Here is a 24,715-nt window from a genome sequence, read left to right on the forward strand (position 1 = left end):
GTGCCTATAGTCCCAGTACCAGCTACTCTGGAGGCTGAGGCAAGAGAATGGAGTGAACCCAGGAGGCGGAGTTTGCAGTGAGCCGAAATAGGGCCACTGCACTGTAGCCTAGGCGACAGAGCCAGACTCCATCTCAAAAAAAAAAAAAAAAAAAAAGAAGAAGAAGAAGAAGAAAAAGAAAAAAAAAAGTCAATATTGTATTGAAATCTTGTCCAAAGGGGATGGTAGAGGATAATTCCCACTGAAGGTGGGCATAAAACAGACAACACTGGTCTTCCAACCTGCCAATGTGAGAACTGACTGGCCAATGCAACTACAAGAGACTTCACACCCAAAGAAATACCAATAATACAAAACATGCTGAACACTCTAAAGAGAGAGGAAGGGACAACAGATAGGCAGAATGTTATGAAAAAAGGACGAGTAAACTTTAAAAAGAATCAAGGAACTTCTAGAGATGAAAAACTATTCATAAAATGGTCAAACAGTAAGTGAGACAATTCAAAAGAGATAATCTGTTATTTGAAAGATTGATAAATTACCTCTAGGGAGGCAGCACAGGGAAACAGAGAAGCAATAAGGTGATATAGTCTGGGGGGATTGAAGATCAGATATAGTGTGAAGACAAAAAGCTATATCGAAATCAATCACGTGGGAAACAGACAATGAAGTTAGAGTGTTAATACAATCTGTGCAGGCTGGTCACTGAGGGCTCCGCTTGTAGTTGAACTCGGTGGTCTCTAAAGCTGGTCACATTATTCAAACTCCAAGAGGCCTCCCTGCATTGTCACTTATCTCTTCCTGTCTACTCGCTCCCACCTTGCTCTCTCTATTTAACATTTTAGATTCCAAATCCATGAGTTTAATTTGTTTTTAAATGCACAGGCGCAAATTCACCTCCCCTTAATTTGTCTTAAAACAGACTTACCCTGACTGTTTTAAGCTCATCCTGGAAAGCAGAGCTTCAGGACCAAATTAAATTAATTGCTTGCCCTGCAATTATAATTCTCATAATACAATGATTTTCTGATTTAAAGTTGGCAAATATCTATCTTGCATAAAGAGACTTTGATTGTTTTCATTGTAATCTGAATCAGTTCCCAAATTTCTAACTATACGATGCATATATTTTTCTCTAGCTGGGGAGAGTCAAAATGTCTACATGTATACTGTACTTATTTCTCTCCGAGAAATTTCTGTGTCTGAGACCCAAAACATGGAACCAGATGACCACATGAGGAAGGACCCAGGCCACATGTGTGAAGGACAAATTGAAGGAAGCCAAGAGTCAGCATCTGGAGTTTGTCAGCCTGCTTACCAGGAGGAGGCAAGGGGCCTACAAGGGGGATGCTGATATGCCAGGAAAATCTGCATTCGAACAAAGAGAGGTTTTGGATGCTTTATAGCAGCTTTATATGATAGTAGACTAGTAACAGAACAAACATTGGTACTGGACTTAATAAGTGCATGGAAAGAAAGGTCACCATCAAAAATGATAAGGTTTTATGCTCTTGAAAAGAAGCTATTATAACTAATATTTACTTACTATTCTCCAAGTTCATTGAAGTCTTTACCCAAATGTTATCACAGTGGAAACACCCTCGCTGAAATGCTACTCAACTCTCATCTGCCTGTGTGTTCTTACTATCTCTTATTTTTCTTCATTGTCCTCAGTATAACTTTCTGATGTATACATTTAATAATGGTCTATCCTCTGTCTTCCTCACTAGAATGTAAGCTGCGTGAGCCCAGTGATGTCTGTGTTGTTTACTGTCTTCTCTAACACTTTGGAGATATAATATGAGGTGAGTAAATATTTGTGAATTGTGAAACATTGATGAATGGACAGATGAACTGAAGGTCTCTTACATGTTAGATATTTTACAGATCGTCTTACTTATTGCTAGATCTCTGAAATACAAAGAAATTATGCCAGACTTAAGCTGTCTGTGTATTACTTAATGGAATTTGGCTGATGAAGGAAGATGCAGTGAGCATGTTTTTGGATTATTCAAGGTGTGCTCCTGTGTAGGAAACTGTTCTAAAAACTGAAGCTCAAACTATCCCTATCTTGAGAACTCACAGACTGTTTTCAAGAGGTAAGCAATCCTGACTAAATTTTATTTTAATATACCACAAAATCATTTTTTTGTCTACAATAGTACAGACTCTAATTTATAAGGATTAATAGTCGAACTTTGATATCCCTATACTAAGAAATTATTTGTGGAAATGGCACCATGGTATGGTGAAGCAGGCATGAATATGGAATAAGGGGGTCTGCATGGACCTGAGTAAGTCCCCCACCTTATCCTAGCTGTGTGATCTTGGAGTCATTCACTTGATGTTTTTAAACCACTATTTTTCCTCTGGAAAATGGCAATGAGAAGATCTATTTCCTTGGATGCTGTAAGGACTAGTGAAATCTCACATGTGAAGGTGGTGTAATTACTAAAAATTGATCACATCAATGAAATTCATGCTTATCCATTTGGAGTTAAAGCGTAATAAATGAATTGATTTAACTTATGGCAGAAAGTTAAGTGAATGTTGTCCAAAAGGAAGAAGGAAAACTTTGGACCAAGAAAAAGAAAAATTATTTTTGAAACTTAACATCTTCTTGCATTAAAAAAGGAGCCAAACACCCACCCACACATCGTCACCAAAACAAGATTGCTTTCAGGCAGATAAAAAGCCTGTCTCTTCTTGGGTCTGAGTTCAACCACGGCCTCACCTGGACCCTTCCAAATCGAGGATTCTCCTCCTTAGAAACTGTTTCGGAACAAAACAGAAGGTGTCTGTTCCTAGGCTTCAGAGACACCCAATTTCAAGGACACTCCTTTGGTCAATATTACTAAAATGCAAAAAATTAGCCGGGCGTGGTGGCGGGTGCCTGTAATCCCAGCTACTTTGGAGGCTGAGGCAGGAGAATCGCTTGAACCCGGGAGGCGGAGGTTGCATTAAGCCAAGATCGCGCCACTGCACTCTAGCCTGGGCGACAGAGACCCCGTCTTAAAAAAAAAAAAAGAAAAGAAAAAAAGAAAAAAAAAGGAAAAAGAAAGAAAGCAGCATGTTGTAACACTGATGAATTTGTATGAAATTTTCAAGACCTTGGACTCTTTTCCCAAATGTCCAGGGGTCTGCCAGGCAGCCCGCAACTGCAGACACAAGCCACTAACCGGAATCGTGTCTCCAAGGAGTTCGGATGCTTTCCCTGGAAGCTCCCCTCCCCAAGCCCCCATCTCCTGGACGTGAAAGCCTGTTTAGTCTACGTTCGGGAACAGCAGACGTGCTTTTCTGAGAGAATCAAGCACTTTGCGAATTTTGCCATTTGGTGTGCGTGTGTGTGTGTGTGCGCGCTCACGTTTTCGAAGCCACAATTAGCACTCTTGAAAAGGAGGAAGGGAGTGGGAAAAGGAAAGAAAGAGAAAAAGCAGGAACTTCTGTCGATTTTAGTTCAGGCTGCTTGAAGATTCAGCTTAAAATAACTGCACCATCAATGCCCTATAGAAATCACAACGGAGGTAGAAATTTGCGCGGTCCCACACTACCATCTAGGGGATAACAGGTGAAACGACAACGTTCTACTCCCATTTGTACTGACCTTTGTTATCTCGGATATAGGAAGGCAGGTCACAGAACACATCGTATGCGCTCTTCTTCAATCAAGTGGTCTCAATATCTACCTTCACTGGCATACTAAGAAGAATAGGAAATCTTCGGAGGGTTTAGCATAGAAGAATTATGTAATCCGGCATATTCAAAAGATGATTCTGTGTACTCTGTGGAAAGTAGCCTTATGGATGGAAGGTGGAAGCCACAGAGAAAGCAGGTAAGAAACCACAGCTATGCCTCGCTTAGTGACGCATCCCAAGGAATTCGTCCGTAGACAACTTTATCCTTGTGCAAACATCACAGAGTGTACTTACACAAACAAAGATGGAGGACCCTATTACATACCTAGGCTATATCACATCGCCTATTGCCCCCAGGCTACAAACCTGTGCAAACTGTTACCATGCTGAATACTGCAGGCAATTGTAACAATGGTAAGTACTTCTGTATCTGAATAAATATAAACATAGGAAAGGTATGTGACTGTACTGTAACAAATGAGAGGGAAGATAACCCGGATCAGGTTGGAGTTGTGGAGATCTAGGGGGATGTGGAAGTATTTTAAGGTTTTGCTGAAAAATTGGACGTAGGGCATGGAAGAAAGATGTCAAGGGTGACTCTCAAGTTGTTTACCTGAGCAGCAAAGAAAAAAAAAAAAAAAAAACTGAGTTGCCATTCACCAACCCAGGCAGGACTGTAGAAAACTCAGTCCAAGAGGATCCCTCCATATGAGGAAAAAGAAAAGAATCCAACCACTACTATTAATACTGGTTGAAGGTGTCTCCCTCTCTTTCAGACCTGAGCTCCAGGAGAAGAAGCCTCAATGTTAAAATAAGTTCAAAGTTTATACTCTAATATGGGAATGGAGATGTTCATTATAACTCAGCATTCAGCTTTACTAAATCATATCTAGGGAAAACATGGGGTAGGAGAAGAAATATCTCAACAGAGTGGATTTAAAAGCAATAGGGAGAGATAATAAAGTTGTTAAAAATTGCTTCCCATGAATCAGGCTTTTCAAGCGTCATTATGTAAAAACTAAGGAATTATTAACTTTTTATTATCTGTGTATTCCTCATTGTGTTTTATACCTCATTGAACACTGGAGGTTGCCATCCATTTATTTGCTCACTCAAGCATTCAATGAACAATTGCTATGAGCCAGTTAATGTGCCCAGAATGTGGGGGGCAAAGAGATGAATAAGACAAAGCCTCTGCTCTCAAGGACACGTAAACCTAATGGATGACATCACCAGTAGCTAGAAAAACTACACTATACTTTTTGAGCACCATCAAAATACAGGAAGAATTGACCAGGGAAACTGGTAAGAAACCACAGTGAATGAGATATTTAAGCTACTCAGGAAATATGTGTTATTTTTGAAGTGTGTGGTTAGTTACATAATAGAAATACTTAAATTTAGAAGGTATAGCAATTTCAATTTATGCAAGCCAGAGGAATATCCACGAAGAAAGGAGAGTTGCTCTCTTCTAACGTTTGGAGTGTGTGGACGTCTCCCAGAGATGAGTCAAATACTGGAGGGCAGCTGTTTTCTTCCAAGAAAAGTGCTCCTCACTCCCAAGAGACTGGCTAATGGATAGAACTTCAGGTATTCCTGAATCATATATATATATTTGAGATGGAGTCTTGCTCTGTTGCCCAGGCTGGAGTGCAGTGGTGCTATCTCAGCTCACTGCAACCTCTGCCTCTTGGGTTCAAGCGACTCACCTACCTTAGCCTCCTGAGTAGATGGAACTACAGGCAGCCCTCACAATGCCCAGCTAATTTTTGTATTTTTAGTAGAGATGGGGTTTTGCCATGTTGACCAGGCTGGTCTGGAACTCCTGACCTCAGGTAATCCAACCACCTTGGCCTCCCAAAGTGCTTGGATTACAGGCATGAGCCACCACACCTGGCCCTGAATCATATGTTAAACTTATTTAAGTTTAGCTCAAAGCACCTTCCATATTTGGTTAATAAAATTTTGGCCAAAGTTTCTCTCTATGTAGTGAACTGCAACATAGCTTGGCATGAAAGCAAGTTCTAACCTAACCTAAGAGTATGCCTTTGTAACCAAGCAATGGAGTCTCGATCAATCCATAGTAGCCAATCCCAGGTTGAACATTGCCAGATTCCTCACAAATAAGGCAAATGCAGAATTGCAACGATCGGGTAATCTCTGTAATAAGTAATTTCCTGTCTTTTTTTTTTTTTTTTTTTATAAATACAGCTCACCATTCTGAACTATCTTCCATCTGAAGTGTTGCCTGTTTTAGAGCCTTTTTCTTGCTCAAATAAACTCTGTTAAATTTAACTTGCTTTAAATTTTTCTTTAACACATATCTCTTCCCAGACTTCCTGATAAACCTCCCATTTTAGTTCATTGGTGCTTGGAAGTTTATAGCATTTCAGTGTTTTAATCGTAAAGGTTTAGCGCCAGTTAAAATACAAATGTCTCTGAACCTAAAGCATATTATATTGGAAAATATAATTAAAAACAAAATCCCATCCCAACCCAGAAAACTTCTTCACGAACTTAGAAGAGAAAGAAAACAATTTTGTTATTGAATAAGCATTAAACCAGAATGTGATGCGTATCACAAATAGTCTGCTAAGAATTTGCAAAGACGGAATGAAATCTTACCCTTTGATATAGCCAAGCAGGTAAACCCATTCTATACATGCTCTCAAGGTAAAAAATAACTAGTCCTCAAGTAAGAGGACTTGACAGCACCATTTTTCACACATAGTTCATCTTAAAATCCCCCTGGTAATTGTGTTAGTTAATTTATCTTAAAATTAGATTATCTTAAAATTAGGTTATCTTAAAATCCCCCTGTGTTAGTTAATTTATTTGTAGAAAGGAAAAAATAAGCTTCTCATATCTTTATGAAAGAAGATAGTTTTGTAACTTGGATTACGGTGCTCACCAAAGTTGCGTTCCTACCCTCCCACAGAAACCAGGAGATGTGGTGCTACCTACCTTAATTGATTACATTTGAAAGACACGGTTCCTAGGTCCTTGAGAAAGATGTTTTTGCCAAGTGGCTTATTTTGCTTTTAAAAAGATTTACATACATTTCAAAAAGAAAAAGACCTTATACATACAGTATAAGTTTTCTAAAGTAAATGGTCTAGGAAAAGGGAGGGAAGTCTCTTCCTTTATTTTCAACAGGGAGAATTAAGACATAATTTGTATTTGCCCTTGCAACAGCTAGTCAGTTACACTTTAGCATTATAGAAATTTACAGGCAGTTTTCTGAGGGCAAGATCTCACTGAGAAAAAGAAAGGACTGTGAGAGTACCAAGGGGCTTCCTTGAGTACAAAAGGGCTTTGCTAAAGCTGGTAAGCAATTAGAGGAACTAGGGGTCAGTGGCTGAACGTAACTTCTCTTCTATTCCATCATTTTGCCTTGTTTTGTTAATTTATTCTGGGCTCATTTAAACTCCTTCCAACTCTAACCATCTCTATCTTTCCTCTAGTTCTGAATACTCAAGCCTCTTCCTCAAAAACAAATTGTATTAATACATCTAAAAAGCTGCTCTGACTCAATTTGACCAGTGAGATCAGTTTGTAAGTGGTCAAAGACAAAACAACCCAAGGACACTACAAATCAAAGTAAGCATGACAGTTTTTAGCACCTTCTCCTAAGTCCTTCTAAGGACTGTCCCATGACATGTTAGAAAAAATTTTTGGCTCAAAAAAGATGCTCTCGCATGCACATGCATTACCTCACCAGGATGCCTTGGAAGCAATTATACCTAGACCTTTAGGTCTCTGAGATTTGTTGAAGGCCAGAATTGTTCATTTTACAAAGATTCTCTACCACCAGGGAATTTGAAGTTGCACTCCAGGGCCCACATCCAATTAATCTAATTGATTTCCAAAGTCCTCTTTATAGTGAAACACTGCCTGTACCCATGTGTTCATTCAGCCAACACTTCCTCAGCCCAAAGTATGAGCCAGGAAATGTCTTCCACCCTAGTGACAAGGAAATGGATACATAGCCCCTGCCTTCTAGGAGTTCAGACTGTTCTCATATCCCCAAACCCAAAGATGAACAGGGCTAAATGTGATCAGTTATGGGAATAACTGCCAACTACTACAGGCTTGGTACAGGTGGAGTTTTACAAAGGCACGATGAACTGAAGTGGGGGACATGCGAAGAGTCCGAATTGTGAATGCTTTCTCACAGGCCAAGGCATTTAAAGGGAAATAAAAATCAAAGTGAAGACTCATGGAGCATCTCCAAAAGAGAAATCCAAGATTGGGAGGTGTCTTTCTTCCACTGAAAACTTTCTTGAGTCTCAAGTGCACAGGGTTCGAAATTCAGCACTGCCACCTGTTAGCTGAGTGACCCTCAGAGAGTGGCTTAGCCTCTCTTGACCACAGTATCTTCATGCGTCGAGTAGGGGAGATAATAATACTCATCTCAGAGGGCTGTTGTAGGCACTGAGTAAAGTTCTATCAGTTTGGAATTTAGCAGAGTTCTTTCTACACAGCAAAGACAGCTGTCATTATTCACATTATGATTACTATTATTTTCACTGGTAATGATACTAATGAGACAAAATTTTTCCTTAAGGAAAATTATCTTCTATTTGTATTCAAAATATATTTCAAAATTGTAAGTGGGGTATTTAAGTAAATATATTTCACCACATGGGTTATCTCTGATGGATATCTAAGAGATGGAACCATGGTTACCTCTGGGAGGCCGAAAGCGAGGCAAGAGGTAGAGATGAAAAAAGATGTACTTCTCATTGTATATATTTTATTTTTATGTGAAATTTTACCATATGACTATCTTACCTGTTCAAGAAAAATAAAGACAGAAAGAGCAATTTGTTAGCAATATAGAAAAAAAATTATAGATGATAGATCTCTTCATAAGAGTGGAAAATAACAATATAATGATAAGAGTTTACATTTATTGAGAACTTCTTTTATGCCTGGCACATTAAAAAAAAAACCTATTTACATGTGTTAACTTGTTCATTCCTCACATACAATGAGAGATGGTCAGTTTCTACAAATTAAAGATGAGACTCGAGGAGGCTTAAAAATACACCCAAGATTACTTACCCAGCTGATAAGTAGCAGAACTGGAGCCAGACAGTCTGGCCCTGTGTGGCTACACACACACACACACACACACACACACAAAGTCTCTGTATGATCACAATTGGATGTGCCTACAGCAATGTGCCAGACAGACACTAAGTTAATGCTCTGTTCCCATACTTCACTGGCCCATCTCTATGGCCACATTTAGCAACCTATTGATATCCATGGCTTTTATATGGATTCCACAGATAGAAGTCATCTTACAGAAGGAGAATACCATTTAAAGAATTAAAAAATGTATCTCTGGTGGCTGAACATGCTGGAACTACTGAGTAATCCCCATAACCATATTAAATGTTGAGATCCAAAAGGAACTAAAGAATTGGTGAGTCTTTTTTCTGGTTCTTCCAAGAATCTGCACATTTTTTTGAGATTTGTCTGCTTTGCACCTGCCAAATGAATTATTAAATTTATGAGGGGGAAGCTAAGCCAGAACTACTGATCAGTGAAATTGTTTGCAACTGGGTAGAAGAGCTGCACTGCTGAGAACTCCAGAAAATGGCAACATCACTCAAAGCCTGCAGGATCCTGCTGTGAAAACATTACAAAGTTGCATGCACTTGAATGCCTGGATGCCAGAGGCTCAGGGAAGAGGTTATTTTATGAGCCTTGTGAAACTTCTGTATGATGCTGGGCCAATTGCTCCCCAAACTAATAAGATCACAGTTTAGAAGCAGTCTGGCTCAATTCTGAGACTGGCATTTGTTTATCAAGATGTTAAAGCAAAATCTACTTTTTAGAAAACACCTTATTAAAATAGCTTTTATTTACCATTTAAGAGGCAATCTTCCAATCTTAAGTTTAACTTAAATTTAAATTTATGACTCTTTAGTAGTTCACAGCTTACATGAGTCATTTTCATATTTTTCTATTTGTTGTCAGTGAGTTCCAAGGTGAATAGGATAGTGGAACCAAAATGTAATTATAACAGATATGTAAGTGCTTGCAGAAAAATGGGCTTTGCAGAAGCCTGGAGAGCTGGAGACAAACACATTATTCACAGATACCTAGACATTGGCTCTACTTTCTCTCCCTGAGCTATAAGAATGTGATCACATTGATGTCCGGTTCAAGGATCGGGAATGTTATAATTAGTCTTCTAAATGAAACCACATGGATTGCCAGGAGTAGTTCTTTGAAATAGAGATAAAAACTCTAAGGATAAATGAGCAATGGTGTGACAGTAATTGAGTTTCTCCATCTGGCTAGCTCTACCTGCAGGGTGTTATCATCAGTGTCCAAACACGCCAGTGGTTTACCAGTTCATTGGCCTGGGATAAGTATGTCCCAAATGAGATCCCGTGACAGACCAGCAACTCTCTCTGCTTCTGCTTCACCGACCACTCTGGAATCCATGCCCAGCCCTCCCAAGGTACATACACATGCAGATATGCACACATAAATAATTTTTTTAAACAATCCCAAAACAGTTCATTAATGAAACAATACCTCTGTTGAGTTAGCTAGTCATAAATTACAATTAAGGGCATAATTCCTAAATTTATGAAGAAGGGAGACTTTTCTTAATTTCAGTTAAGTCCATGCCATTCCATTTCCATTATGAATATATTATCAACCTTCCTAAGAAAGGAAAGGTGGTCTGTAAGTGGTCATATTCGATTTTCCTTAAGAATTTCAATAAGGACTAACATTTTTCTGTTATGCTTGGAAGTTTTCAGCTCATTCCTTCCCATATTCAGCTATTTGATGTGAAACCTCCACAGTGCACAAGTTAAGTCTGGGTTGTGTTTTGAGAAACAGAAACTTCTATTACCAAGGTCATCTTTGAGATTAGGTATTCTAGAGTCACCAGTGTGTATAAATGGTTGGAATCTGCTCTTATTGATAAAACAACAGTAACCTGATAAATCACATAATTCCACTAGATCAGTGAAAGTATAGTCTGGTTTTCAGACCATAATATCTGAAAATTGGTTTTGATCTGTAGAGCTCTGGCTTAACGTAAATTTAATTTTTTCTATAAAAAATTCCATTTACTTCCTCCCAAAAGAATATAAAATTCATTAGGTTAAGAAGGCTTTATGCCATTTATAGGAGTACAAATGTGAATATTACCATGAAACAATGAGCACAATGGAATTGCTAAAATCATAGCTGACAAGCAAAATTCTAGAAAGGGTGCCATTGCCTTAATTAGTTGATATTAATTTGCAACTTCTATTGAAAAAAGCTGAGTTGACAACTACCTGCAACCCTTCTCTAGATTGGCCTCCACTAAACTTTGCTACCTAAATCAAATTAGGCTCTTAGAAGTTTTAAATGTATAGTTCAAAGGAATACATTAAAATTTTGACAGTATGATGAAAACACTACTGACTGAATTCTCATAAGTTTGAAATAAATAAACATGACAGCTTAAACCTACTACTCTGACTTCTGAGTTGGTCTCCAGCTGTTTCATCGGCCAAAAGTCACAAGGATTACTTGGGCAGTATCCACTCACAGAATGAGAATTGTAACACATAAAAATAAAGTAGCCTCCTTGAAAAACTGCTCTGCAGCCATAAACCAATTAATATATCTGATTGCAATTAAAATGATAATAATAATAAATTGTTATATATAGATAAATTGAATCAGGGCCCCCTCACTGGTATTAAATAAAGTACAGATAGCCTTTGGCATAAAGGAGCAGTTCAATTCTTAAAATAATTACAGGCAGTGTCATGGGGTGGGGGGCAAGGGGACGGAGAGCAACAGGACAAATACCTAATGTATGCAGGGCTTAAAACCTAGATAACCTAGTTGATGGGTGCAGTCAACCACCATGGCACATGTATACCTATGTAATAAACCTGCACGTTCTGCACGTGTAGCCCAGAACTTAATGTATAATTTAAAAATATATATTTACAGGCAATGAACTGACATGGTACAACAATGAAGGAAATTAATTAACAATTACTACACACTATATCGGGAATTTGAAAAATACGGAGAAATAGTAACTATAAGTATAGGGAAATTGCATGACTTGCAAAACTCAGTCGAAGCTCTGCAAAAAAATAGAGAACTTGAAGTGATTAACTGGTAATTAAAAGCTAGGTGAGAAAATCAGAGTGTCTTCTTGGTTGCAAATAGAACACTCTCATTTTCTCAAAGAGAAGGAAGATAACATTGAGAACCGGGCTTGGAAATTAATTTTAAGAATATCCCAGCTACAAAAAGGTTAAACTTTCAACCAAATCAGGTCTTCTATGCCAAAGAGAGGGTTCTGGTTGGAAAAGAGTGGAGACAGCCACAGTATTCATTGGGCATGGCAGCTCGGCTTCTCTCTGTCTCATGATGCTTCCTTCCCCAGCCTCCTACAGGTGCATATTCTGACCATTTTCCCTAATCAATATCCTACACATTAATCTTCATCTCAGAAAAACCCAAGCAACAAACACCATGTATAAAAATTGTGCAAACCTATAAAACGTGCTACTTATTGTTCTGGAGTATACATATAGAAGGGTATAAAATAGAATACGAAATACGAGATACCAACTTGAGATAGCAGTTCAGTCAGGAGAGGAAAAGAGGGGAATAGGGCCAGGGAGAGGTACACAGAGGCCTTCATCTACATCTATAATGTGTTATTTATTCTTAAATGGGAGAAAGAAGAAAAAAAGAGAGAAGGGAAGGAGTAAAAGAACTGGGAGAAAATGAGAAAGCAAGCAAGAAATGAATAAGTGAAAGCAAAAGGAAAGGAAGAAATGATGGAGAGATGAAGAGAAGAAAGGTAGAGGGAAGGAAGTGGAGTGGATAAATAAAGTGTGCATACTAGACTTGTACACAGGATCTTAAATAAGAAAAGAAGGACTCTAAAGTGAAGAGAAAAATCTTAGGGGACTTCAACTAAATTGTCCTTCATAATTATCTGGTCTCTGAGTTCTAATGTCCCCTTGTGGGCAAAGGCCAGAGTGTCAGCCTGTTTCAAAGAGGAAGAAATTGAGAAAAGCCAAAAGCAAAACCAGAACTAAGTTAGTGGTAAACTAAAAAGAAGCCAAAAGATGTGTTCTAAGTGTTTTCAAATTTAAGATAACTTAAAAAATCATGCTTCCAATTGACAGCACGGGTGGAGTCAAGTTCAAACTATATAATGATATTTGAAGATTGCTCTTAGATGTTTGATTAAGTGGCACACAGAATAACCAAACTTAAAAACTAGGTATGGAGTGATTAAGTAAAATCATGGGCCACACCTTGTTCAACAAGATTGAAGTTAAACCCTCAAGATGTTAAACACTTATTTTCAAACATGCGTGGCAGCTCCCTGCTGATTTGAGGCGTTAAGGAATGTAAGCAAAGTCAGCAGCTGGGAGAAAACATAACTGTATCTTGTTTGTGTACCCACTTTTATTTTACAACAAAATCCAAAACTTTTCATTTGATTTAAAAATTGTTTTTCAGTATTAAATCAATTACTTGGCAACTGTGACAAAATCACTGCGGAGTTTCTTGCAATACTGCGATCTAGGCCACCACTAAACAAAATCTGAGGCAGTAAGTTTGAGGTGGAGCACAGGCATAAGCACTTTGTTTATGTACTTATTTTTCATTCTACAGATATCACAGATGCTCCTTCAAGGCTGAGACTGTGGGAGCTCAGAAACCATTATCCCAAAATCTAGCACTTTGACCTGCAGAACTGAAGAAGAAGGCTTTAGGTCTCTGACCTTGCCCTGTTCCTCCTGTCTATCAATCCTTTGTTGTTTCCAAAGCACAGAATATACTTTGTTTTCTGAAGTTTCTTTAACTGCCCAAATTTCAGACATGCCAAAGAAGAAAACAGTTACCTTGGGTTCCTTTTCTAAGTTTTTATTAACTGACCTCATCTTGGAGAAAGAAAGACTGAAATCTGTCAACACACTTGGACAGACTTTTGTCGCAAACCACTGTCTGCTCTAAGGGCCCAACAGACTTTGTCCCAGGCCATTGTATGTTCTTGAAGCCCATTGAATTTTCCTAAAGATAATTTATTATGCTCCCTCAAATCATCCATTCTTCTCTATCTCCTTTTCCCCTAAGGAAAAGGATATATAATCATCTGTATTCCATTAGGATATATACTGTGATTCTCCTCTGTGCATGCTAATAATTTTGTATGCCTTTTCTGCCTTTTGTGAGTCGATGTTTGAGCAAACCTTCAGAGGGCGAAGGGGAAGTTTTCCCTTGACCTCTATAAAACCAATGACATCCTCTATGTGAGGCTCTGAACACTGTGAAGATTCAGAAGGAAATAATGTGTGGTTCCTGCCACCAAAGAACACACAAATTACATTTTGGTTATCTCAGAACAGTAGGGTGATGGTGGTGTTTATTTGTCCTCAGTTTGTCTTTCTGTGTTTTCTAAGTTTTCAATAAAATATATACATCAGTTTGTGATAAAATAAAACAAAAGTTAATTTTTAAAGTGCAAGAACCTAAAATCGCTTTGTCTTTACCTATGTGTTTTGTATATAAATCAGAAAATGTATCCTGCCATACCTGTGACTAAACTGCAGGTAGGTATTATTGTACATGGTTGCTTTCAGTAATGGTGTGCTTTAAGAATCCGTGGAAATCTCGAAGAATTAAGTTTAGTTTACAAAACCCTTGGAAAGTATTAGGGGACTAAATGGGGGCACTTCTCTTTGCAATCACTAAGAAAGGAGATCATAACAACAACAAAAATCCTTTTATGCTGGTTCACAGTTGTTTTCATATACAGAAGTTGTATTAACATGTAGGACTGTTTTACGAAAAATGAAAGTCCAGTCCCCCAATACCCGCCTTGTTCCCCCTCCCACCATAGCCCCGCTTTGCTGGGCTCTTGCCAAGGTCTGTTGACAACTAGTCCGCTTCTCTCTGCCAGGGGAGCTGTCTACAAAATCTTCATATTGCCTGGTGAGTTCTCTGAACCTTAGTTTTCAAGCCCTGAAAGTAAAATTTCTTCAGTGCTAGAGCCAGGAAATGTATTTGCAAGTGACCTTCACTGCTATAATCCTCAGGGCTGCCTTTAGCCAAAACAGAAGACAATCGTTTGCAGAATCTTTGCTGCTCCCTCAGTGCATCACCCAGCCCTACAGCCTTGCAACCACTAGAGGGCAGAGAAGAAATGGGCGCCTCCCAGCGCAACGCGGCAGGAGTGGTATGTTCACGCCAGCGTGTGGGTATATGGCTGGCTTTGCGCTACCTTAGGAAACCCCGGTTCCGAGGCAGTTCCTGCAGCGGGGCCGCTCCCTTGCCTGCTCACGAGGCCCTTGTCGGACTGGGCTGATCCCCGGGTTCCTAAGATGAGATTTCCTCTACCTTTCCCTTTGATATCGATTCTTCGCTGAGGTTCATTTGGCTGGCTCCAATTTTGGCTCCATTTGAAGGCAGCTGGCCCGAGTAGGGTTGAGACAGATTTCTTCACAGATACATTCACCACACGCAGTGCAACTGCAGTAACTGCTACTAATACGACTTTAGAGTTGTCAGCTCTCATTAAAGCCAAGCCGAGTGGGCTAAAGACTCAATTAAGGTTGTTGAAACAAAATAAAACGTCTAATTGTGATAAACTTTTGAATCTAGTGCCAACATTAACCCAAAATGGTGATAAAACTTTAACAAAATATTTTTGACTTTAAGCGAAGTCTTAGCTAAATATTCTGAACTATTTCATCATATTATGTAAAATACATTACATTCAGTTTATCATACAAAATAGAATGACATAATGATATAACAATGACAGATCATTTTAATTTGTCCATTTGAAACTTGGCTTATTGAAAAAAGTCAGTTTTGAAGCTCCAAGAGTATTTACAAATCCCCAAGGACTGCCTTTGGGGAGTATTTTCATAAAGTAGAAAGGCAATGCCCTCATGTTTGGACTTGAACTATAAAAATGATGACAAATATACTCTTGTGAATAAAACTGTCTAGAGGGAGAGACTTGATTGACCTTATCTACAAGACAGCTAAACAACCAATTATTCCAGTCATCCTGGAAGTTTGGGGAGCAGAACAAAATATTTATGAGGGTTGGACTTTGGAACTGTTGTATAGCACTGGTTGATTATTATTTTTTCTCACCTAATGACCTTAGTCTATGTATTTATCTGCAATGATCTTCAAACTCTCCAGTCACACTTGCTCACCTTCTTTAATTCCCTTGCTTAAAAGCCTTCAATACAAATTACAAAAGCAATAACTAACCCTAAGTGGGCTCACTGTAGATGAGGAACAATTTTTTTTTTTTTTTCAGATAATGGCTCATTTACTTCTACAACTCAATGAAGCAGGTGGCATTCTCAGTTACATGTCAGAAAACCAAGGCAAAGAAAGAAGTGACTTACTCAAAGATCATGTTGGGATTTAAACCCAAGCAATTCTCACCCATGTTCTTTACCATTCTATTATTATTGTCCACAATTCTTCATTATTACACAATAAAAGCCAAACTTTTTAGTATGGTATTTATATACTGATCTCATTTTTTCCATAAACTCCTATTTATCCTCCAAGCATCAAATCATCCCTACACACCTACATTCATCATCTTCCTTTATATTTCCCCCAAGTCCCCATTCCCACCACTAGTGACGCCTATTTACCTTTTACGACTCAACCAATGTTACCTCTTATGTAGATTTACATTACTTGCATGAACAAAGTTTTCCCCATGCTAGAATATTCATGTTATGAATTCTTCTCTTAGCACCCATAATACTATATGGTACATATTCCTCTGCATGCCTATCTCCCTTTCTAGAACAGTGTTTTTCCAGCTGGGGCTTATATCTATTAGTGGATGGTGAAATCAACTTACAGGGATCAAAACCAGTCTTTACCATAGTAAAAGGGAGTAGAAAAATCACGCAGTTAAAAATGAATGATGATTCATGGAACTATCGTTTCATTGTACATACGTGTTTGTGTGTTATTATGGGTTGGACTGCGTCTTCTCCAAAATATATATTAAATCCTGTATTAGTCCATTCTCACACTGCTATGAAGAAATATCCAAAACTTGATAATTTATAAAGGAAAGAGGTTTAATTGACTTACAGTTCTGCATTGCTGGGGAGGCCTCAGGAAACTTACAATCATGGCAGAAGCAAAGGAGAGTAGGAACTTTCTTCACAGGACAGCAGAATGAAGTCAGTACAAGCAAGGGAAATGCCAGACACTTATAAAACCATCAGATCTTGTGAGACTCAATTACTATCACAGAAACAGCATGGCGGAACTGGCCCCATTATCTGATTACCTCCACTTGGTCCTGCCCTTGATCTGTAGGGATTATGGGGATTACAATTCAAGGTGAGATTTTGGGTTAGGACATTGCCAAACCGTATCATTCCATCCATCACCCCTCCCAAATCTCATGTCCTCACATTTTGAAACACAATCATCCTTTCCAACAGTCCTCCAAAGTCTTAGCTCATTCCAGCATTAACCTGAAAGTTCAAGTCCAAAGTTTCATCTGAGACAAGGCAAGTCCCTTCTGCCTATGAGCCTGTACAATTGAAAGTAAGATAGTTACTTCACAGATACAATGAGGGTACAGGCATTGTGTAAATACACCTGTTCCAAATGGGAGAAATTGGCCAAAATAAAGGAGCTACAGGACCCATGCAAGTCCTACATCCAATAGGGCAGTCATTAAAACTTTAAGTTCCATAATGATGTCCTTTCACTCTATGTCTCACATCCAGGTCATGCTGATGCAAGGGGTGGGCCCCCACAGTGTTGGGCAGCTCTGTGCCTGTGGCTTTCCAGAGTACAGTCCCACTCCTGGCTGCTTTCACAGGCTGGTATTGAGTGCCTATGTCTTTTCCAGGTGCATGTTGCAGACTGTCAGATCTACCATTCTGGGATCTGGAGGATGGTGTCCCTCTTCTCATAGCTCCACTAGAAAGTGCCACAATGGGGACTATGTGTGGGGCTCCAACTCCACATTTCCCTTCTACATTGCCATAGCAGACATCCTTCATAAGGGCTCCATCCCTGCAGCAAACTTCTGCCTAGAAATCCAGGCACTTCCATATATCTTCTGAAATCTGAGTGGAGGTTCCCAAACCTGAATTTCTGACCTCTGTGTATCTGTAGGTCCCGTACCACATGCAAGCCACCAAGGCTTGGGGCTTGCACCCTCTGAAACAATGGCGCAAGCTGTACATTGGTCCCTTTTAGTCACAGCTGGAATGCAGGGCACCAAGTCCTGAGGTTGCACAGAGCAGCAGTGGGGTCCTAGGCCCAGCCCACAGAACCATTTTTCCCTCTTAAGCCTCCAGGCCTGTGATGGGAGGGGCTTCTGTGAAGGTCTCTAACATGCCCTGGAGATATTTTCTCCATTGTCTTGGTGATTAACATTTGGCTCCTTGTTACTTATACAAATTTCTGCAGCTGGCTTGAATTTCTCCCCAGAAAATGGGTTTTTCTTTTCTATCACATCATCAGGCTGCAAATTTTCCACACTTTTATGCTCTGCTTCCTCTTGAAGCCAGATACCCTAAATCATCTCTCTCAAGTTCAAAGTTCCACAGATCTCTAGGACAAAAGCAAAATGCTGCCAGTCTCTTTGCTAAAGCATAGCAAGAGTGACCTTTATTCCAGTTCCCAACAAGTTCCTCATCTCCATCTGACACATCTCAGCCTGGAATTCATTATCCACATCACTATCAGCATTTTGGTCAAAGCCATTCAAGTCTCCAGGAGGTTCCAAACTTTCCCACATCTTCCTGTCTTCTTCTGATCCCTTCAAACTGTTCCCAGCCTCTGCCTGTTACCCAGTTCCAAAGTCACTTCCATCTTTACAGCAGTGCCTCACTGTCTCGGTACCAAATACTGTATGAGTTCGTTCTCATACTGCTACAAAAAAATAACTAATACTGGGTAATCTGTAAAGGAAAGAGGTATAATTGACTCACAGTTCTGCAGGGTTGGGAGGCCTCAGTAAACTTACAATTATGGCAGAAGGCAAAGGAGAAGCAGGAACCTTCTTCACAGGGTGGTAGGAAGGAGTGAGTGCAAGCAGGAGAAATGGCAGAAACTTATACAACCATCAGATCTCATGATACTCACTATCACAAGAACAGCATGGAGGAAAGTGTCCCTACAATTCAATTACTTCCATCTGGTCCCACCCTTGACACATGGAGATTATGGAGATTATAATTCAAGATTAGATTTTGGGTGGGGACACAGCAAAACCACATCAAATCCTTTACTCAGAATGTGATCTTATTTGAAAATAGTATCATGACTGATGTGACTAATGAAGTTAAAACGTGGTTATACTGGAGTAAGGCAGGCCTTTAATTTAATATGCGTGGTGCCCTTATAAGAAGAGACAAGGCACAGACACAGAAAGACACAGGAGGGGAGAATGTCATGTGACGGCCAAGGCAGAGACTGAAATGCTATAGATGCAAGCCAAAGAATGCCAAGGATGGCCAGCAAACCACCAGAAGCTAGGAAGATGCAAGGAAGGACTCTTCCCTAAAGGTTTCAGGAGGAGCGTGGTACTACCTACCAACACCTTGACTTTGGATTCTAGCCTCCCAAACTGTGAGGCAGTAGATTTCTGTATTTTAAGCCATCCAGTTTGTGGAACTTTGTGATGGCAACCCTACGAAACTAATACATGTGTGCAGGTGTATACTGAGTTGCAAGGTAAAATGTGTTTCTTACTCTGGGCCCAGTCAAAAAAGTTTGAAAACTTTTTTTTTTACAGTGTGTACAATTCAAAGTCAGAGATAACATCTTATTTGTTCTTCTGTCTCTATAACCTGTTCCATGTTTGCCACACAAGAGCTTAATAGATGTTTGAGATCAAAAAGTGGGAAGTGAGAGGTGGGGAAAAAAAGAAAAGGGTGGGAGGGAGAGGAGAAAAGAGGGAGATGGAAAGGGGCAAGGGGACAAGGGAAGGGAAGAAGAAGAGAGGGAAGAGAGAGAAAAGGTTGGTTGGGTGCCGGCTTTAGAGAAGAAAACTACCCAAGTTTCAGATCACTGTGGGGTTCAAATAATAAGAATAAAAGCCTTATTTAAAATAGATGTTAATGACAAAAATACTTTAGTGACTTCCCATCTCTTTTTGTAACATTAGAGACATTACAGTCGAGAATAAGCATAGGTTTTTATGAAAATAACAGAAACAGTTACAAATTATGTCCCATACAATAATGATTCACTTCCACCCTGCAACCAATTCCAGAAAATATTTATAAAATGAAGTAGTACTATCTCAAAGTACGCTGAAGTAGCTTCTTCATATTGGGACAGGCCTTAAAGGACACACACTTTCTGCTCTTTACACACAGAAGTCAGCGTTCACACTTCCCTTCTCCACCACGGTGTTTCTCCCTGTGTGGTCTGTGTAGAAGGTACTAGAAACACAATGCTCAAGCAATGTTGCTTCTCCTGGGGAGATAACAAATTTCCAGCCTGAAATGGAACAATGGTACAATGGTACAATGAATGGGGAATTGCATTCGCGTTCTAGTTACTTGAAGATGAAGTTTTGTGTATTTTATTTGAAATATGTTATTTCTTCTCTATCATGTTTGCCTTTATTATAATTCTATTAAATAACAATTATTCATTGATTTAGAAAGTACATAGGTAGAAACAGTAAATTTTTTTTCTGGAAAGCAATTGTGCATTTACACAGCAGTGGATGCCTTTTACATTGCAGAGGGATGGGTAAGAACAGGATGGCTAGGAAGCTACAGCATCTACGCTGTTACAAATGCAGCACTTTCAGATGGCTGGAGGAATAGATACCACTTTCTACTTAAGATAGGTGTTTTCTCAGTGGGAAGCCAGGTAATAAAGGCAGCACATACTGAGCTTTAGAACAGTATCCTTCTCATTCCTGCAGCCACCCCATAGTTGAAAGCACAGTTCTGAAGCCCAACTATTGGGTCCAAATCCCAGCTCTACTCTTTAGTCAGTGAGGCCTTGGGCAAGTGATCCTTGAGGTCTGTCTCCCTGTGGCAGAACAAGGACAGCAATACCACAAGGCAGTCGCTGGGCCGGGACCGCTGTCCAAGGTGGTGCTGGGCTTGAGCTCCATCTCCCTGGCCCATGCATGTCTGTATCACTGGCAGTGGTGACTGCATGCTGCTTGGGAGACAGCACTCAAGTCGAGGCATCTATTTGGGAGACAGCATTCAAGACAGAAGCAGGGCCGAGGTACCAGGCTGGTCCCTGTGAGACTCCGGGTGCACTGTGAGCCTTTTGGAAGGGCAGTGGCACAGAGCTAGACCTTTCTGCTCTCCTAGCACACAGAAGTCAGCATTCACACTTCCCTTCTCCACTATGGTGTTTCTCTCCTGTGTGGTCTGGGTAGAAGGCACCAGGAACACAATGCCCCAGCAATGTTGCTTCTCTTGGGGAGATAACAGATTTCCAGCTTTGCTGTTGACAGCAGGGCTCCTGCCCTTGCCTTGTTGGTCAGCAGATACTTGCTCCTCAAGGGGAAGGGGCAGTTGGTCCTTCTCAGCCATGCTTCTGACCCATGTGGAGGGCAGGTCTCCTGTCCCACTCTCACCATAGCCCTGGGCCTGCTTTTCCTCTGGCCCTGCACAGAAGGGCCTGATCCACTGGCCTTACAGACACACTGCCACATAAGGTTAGAGTCAGACTGAAAAGCCAAGTCTTTCAGCTGCAAAAATGGAACTGAGATATCAAAGGGTGCCAATGCTGCTGACTTGCTCTTGCAGCAGTTCTGACCTTGGGAGGCGCAGCTGCAGCCCAGCGGCTCTGGAGGAGCATGCTGTTGCAGGTCCTGTCTAGCTATGCAGGAATGTGAGCACAACCGCATGTGTTGCTTTGCCCCTGGATCCATGGCAGTTGTGATTCCTGAAGTGAATAAGCCCTAAGTCATTTAGCAAAGAAACAGTAAACATTTAAAGATATGAACAAGCTGCCTGCATACTTCTTAGGTTTAAATGGCCAAGGGTGCATTGGAGAGCTCCTTCTATAAACAACTCCAGCTTCTCACATTTTAATAGCTACAGAATCACAGCTTCTGAGCCATTGAATTCACTTCCAGATAGCACTAGGGTGCCAGTGCATAAAAATGGAGGAAGAAGAAAATGAATAAAAATGAAATGTTCCATCAGATTGCAGCAAGTAAAAATAAGGCTAACGCCAAGCTTCATAGGATCTTAATCATCTCTTTTCCTTAGGCTGCTGAAATGAGAGCTGTGCATGAGCTTACAAACTATTAAAATTACTCTCTAGCATGTATTTATGAATGCACGTTAGCTGCAAGGACACTAGTTTTTAAATAAAAGTCAGGATAGACCGGTAAAGGATTTTTTCCCTTGATTTCTGAGTTTACTCATAGGAAAAGTATTATATAAGTTAAAAAATTTAAATCACATTTAACTGTGTACATTTAATGAACTTATTATGAAAATAGTGGCTATCTAGACAACCAGGATATGAGGTGTCTATTGCCATAGAGTGCTCTATGGTGACTTCTCAGTCTGGATCTGTGGTCTACACCATTGAAGTAACCTCTGACTAACAGAAGCTTAGAAATGTCATTACCACAGGCATGTACTTCTGTATGCCTTCAGTTGCAAGGCAAACCCAACTCAAAGAAATTGACTTTCAAAGATTTTATAAACCTTTAAATTATAATGCTGAAAGTTATACAATACTGTAACTATTCACAAGAAGGAAGATAGGTAATGTTTAGGGGAAAAGACAGCTTACTGCTTGTTTACTACTTTGTGTCAAAAAGTTATTTCTCATGTCAATTAGTCCAAATAAGCCAGTCTCCTGGGTAACTAAACTTCAAAAATCCCAATGTCCTAGTAAACTGGGAAGATAATGTGATGCAGTATCCTGTGTTAGGTTCTCATTAAGGGTTGGTCTAGAAGAGCATTCAGTGCTTTGATATTGCTGGTAAAAGGCTCAGATATATTATTAAATCTTCTTTAGATGGAAAGACAAATAGTGAAACTATCAAGAGCCAACAAGAAAGCTTTGAAGTGACTGCTTTTTTTTTTCTAGAGTTTCATTCAGCTTCAAAGGATGTTAAAAATCAGAAACTGTGAAATTCATAAGAATTAAACTGATGTTATTAGCCACAAAAGAATATCATTCTAGTTAAAATGTCCTCTCAACCAAAAGGTTTTGCTGTCTCAGATTTTTCACTGTAATTGTCACATCTGTTACCTACCTAATAAATGCGGATGTACTTTTCATTTATATGATTCAGAACATAAATATGAAAGCAAAATTTCTCCTAGTTTTTAGGAAACAGCCAACAAACTAATAGAAAACTATTGCCTCTACCATTAAGACATCTTATTAGCTCTTTTTAGAAAGAAACTGGAGAATTACAAAAAAAAAAAATTGAACATGCATAGTCACATGAATGAATATTCTAAACAAGGTTTGGAATATTGAAAAGAGCCAAGATACCAACTGATGTAGTACTGACGTATGGTTCTTAGAACCTAAGCTAAAACAAGGCATTCTACCAGAGGCATGAGAAGAAGCAAAAGTCAGACGAACAGAACCTTCAGCCGAGAAGACTGAGATCCAATATGAGGCCAAATGCTATCTATGGGAGATAAATATTATGGCCAAGTGCCAGGCAGAAGGGAAAAATATAAGACCAGAGTTAGCAGAAAAGTAAGTGTCCTAGGCAACTGCTTTTAATGATATTGAAAGGTCTTGAATATAAATGAGTCAAGGTACCTTAAAGCTGTGATTAGAACAAGTGATAGTTTGCCCTTAAAAAAAATCACATAGATCTTATGAAAAAGATCTGACAACGGTCTAATATCCAGAATCTACAAGGAACTTAAACAAATTTACAAGAAAAAAACAACCTCATCAAAAAGTGGGCAAAGGATATGAACAGACACTTCTCAAAAGAAGGCATTTATGTGGCCAACAAACATGTGAAAGCTCATCATCACTGGTCATTAGAGAAATGCAAATCAAAACCACAATGAGACAACATCTCATGCCAGTTAGAATGGTGATCATTGAAAAGTCAGGAAACAACAGATGCTGGAGAAGATGTGGAGAAATAGGAAAGTTTTTACACTGTTGGTGGGAATGTAAATTAATTCAACCATTGTGGAAGACAATGTGGTGATTCCTCAAGGATCTAGAATCAAAATTATCATTTGACCCAGCAATCTCATTACTGGGTATATACCCAAAGGATTATAATTCATTCTACTATAAAGATACGTGCACATATATGTTTATTGCAGCACTATTTACAATAGCAAAGACTTGGAACCAACACAAATGCCTATCAATGATAGGACTGGATAAAGAAAATATGGCAAATATATATCTTGGAATACCATGCATCCATAAAAAAGGATGAGTTCATGTCCTTTGCAGGACATGGATGAAGCTGGAAACCATAATTCTCAACAAACTAACACAATAACATAAAACCAACCACAGCGTATTCTCACTCATAAGTGGGAGTTGAACAATGAGAACACATGGACACAGGGAGGGGAACATCACACCCTGGGGTCTGTCAGGGGGTGGGGGCAATGGCAGGGATAGCATTAGGACAAATCCCCAATGCATGCGGGGCTTAAAACCTAGATGATGGGTTGATAGGTGCAGCAAACCACCATGGCACATGCATAAATATGTAACAAACCTGCACGTTCTGCACATGTATCCCAGAACCTAAAGTATAATTTTAAAAAAAGAAATCAGTGAATAATTTTGTTCCTGAATTTTCATAGGAATACAAAGTTTAAAAGAAAAAGATATCTTCAGACTGAAAGAAAAATGTTTTTAATGATCTTTGGCTGCAAAGCCCAAAAAAATCACAAAAGGAGGAGAAGACCTACGTCATCAGAGAGCCATCTCCAGGTTCCATATAAAGGTCCAGCAATAAGCATTCAAACAAAGCCACATGTGAATGATATACTTGGCATCTGACAATCATTTGGGACTTTTCTTTCTTTCCAACAAAACAAACAGTAAGAATT

Source organism: Trachypithecus francoisi, unplaced genomic scaffold (genome assembly GCF_009764315.1).
Source record: "Trachypithecus francoisi isolate TF-2019V2 unplaced genomic scaffold, Tfra_2.0 Contig00586, whole genome shotgun sequence".
Taxonomy (NCBI): Eukaryota; Metazoa; Chordata; class Mammalia; order Primates; family Cercopithecidae; genus Trachypithecus; species Trachypithecus francoisi.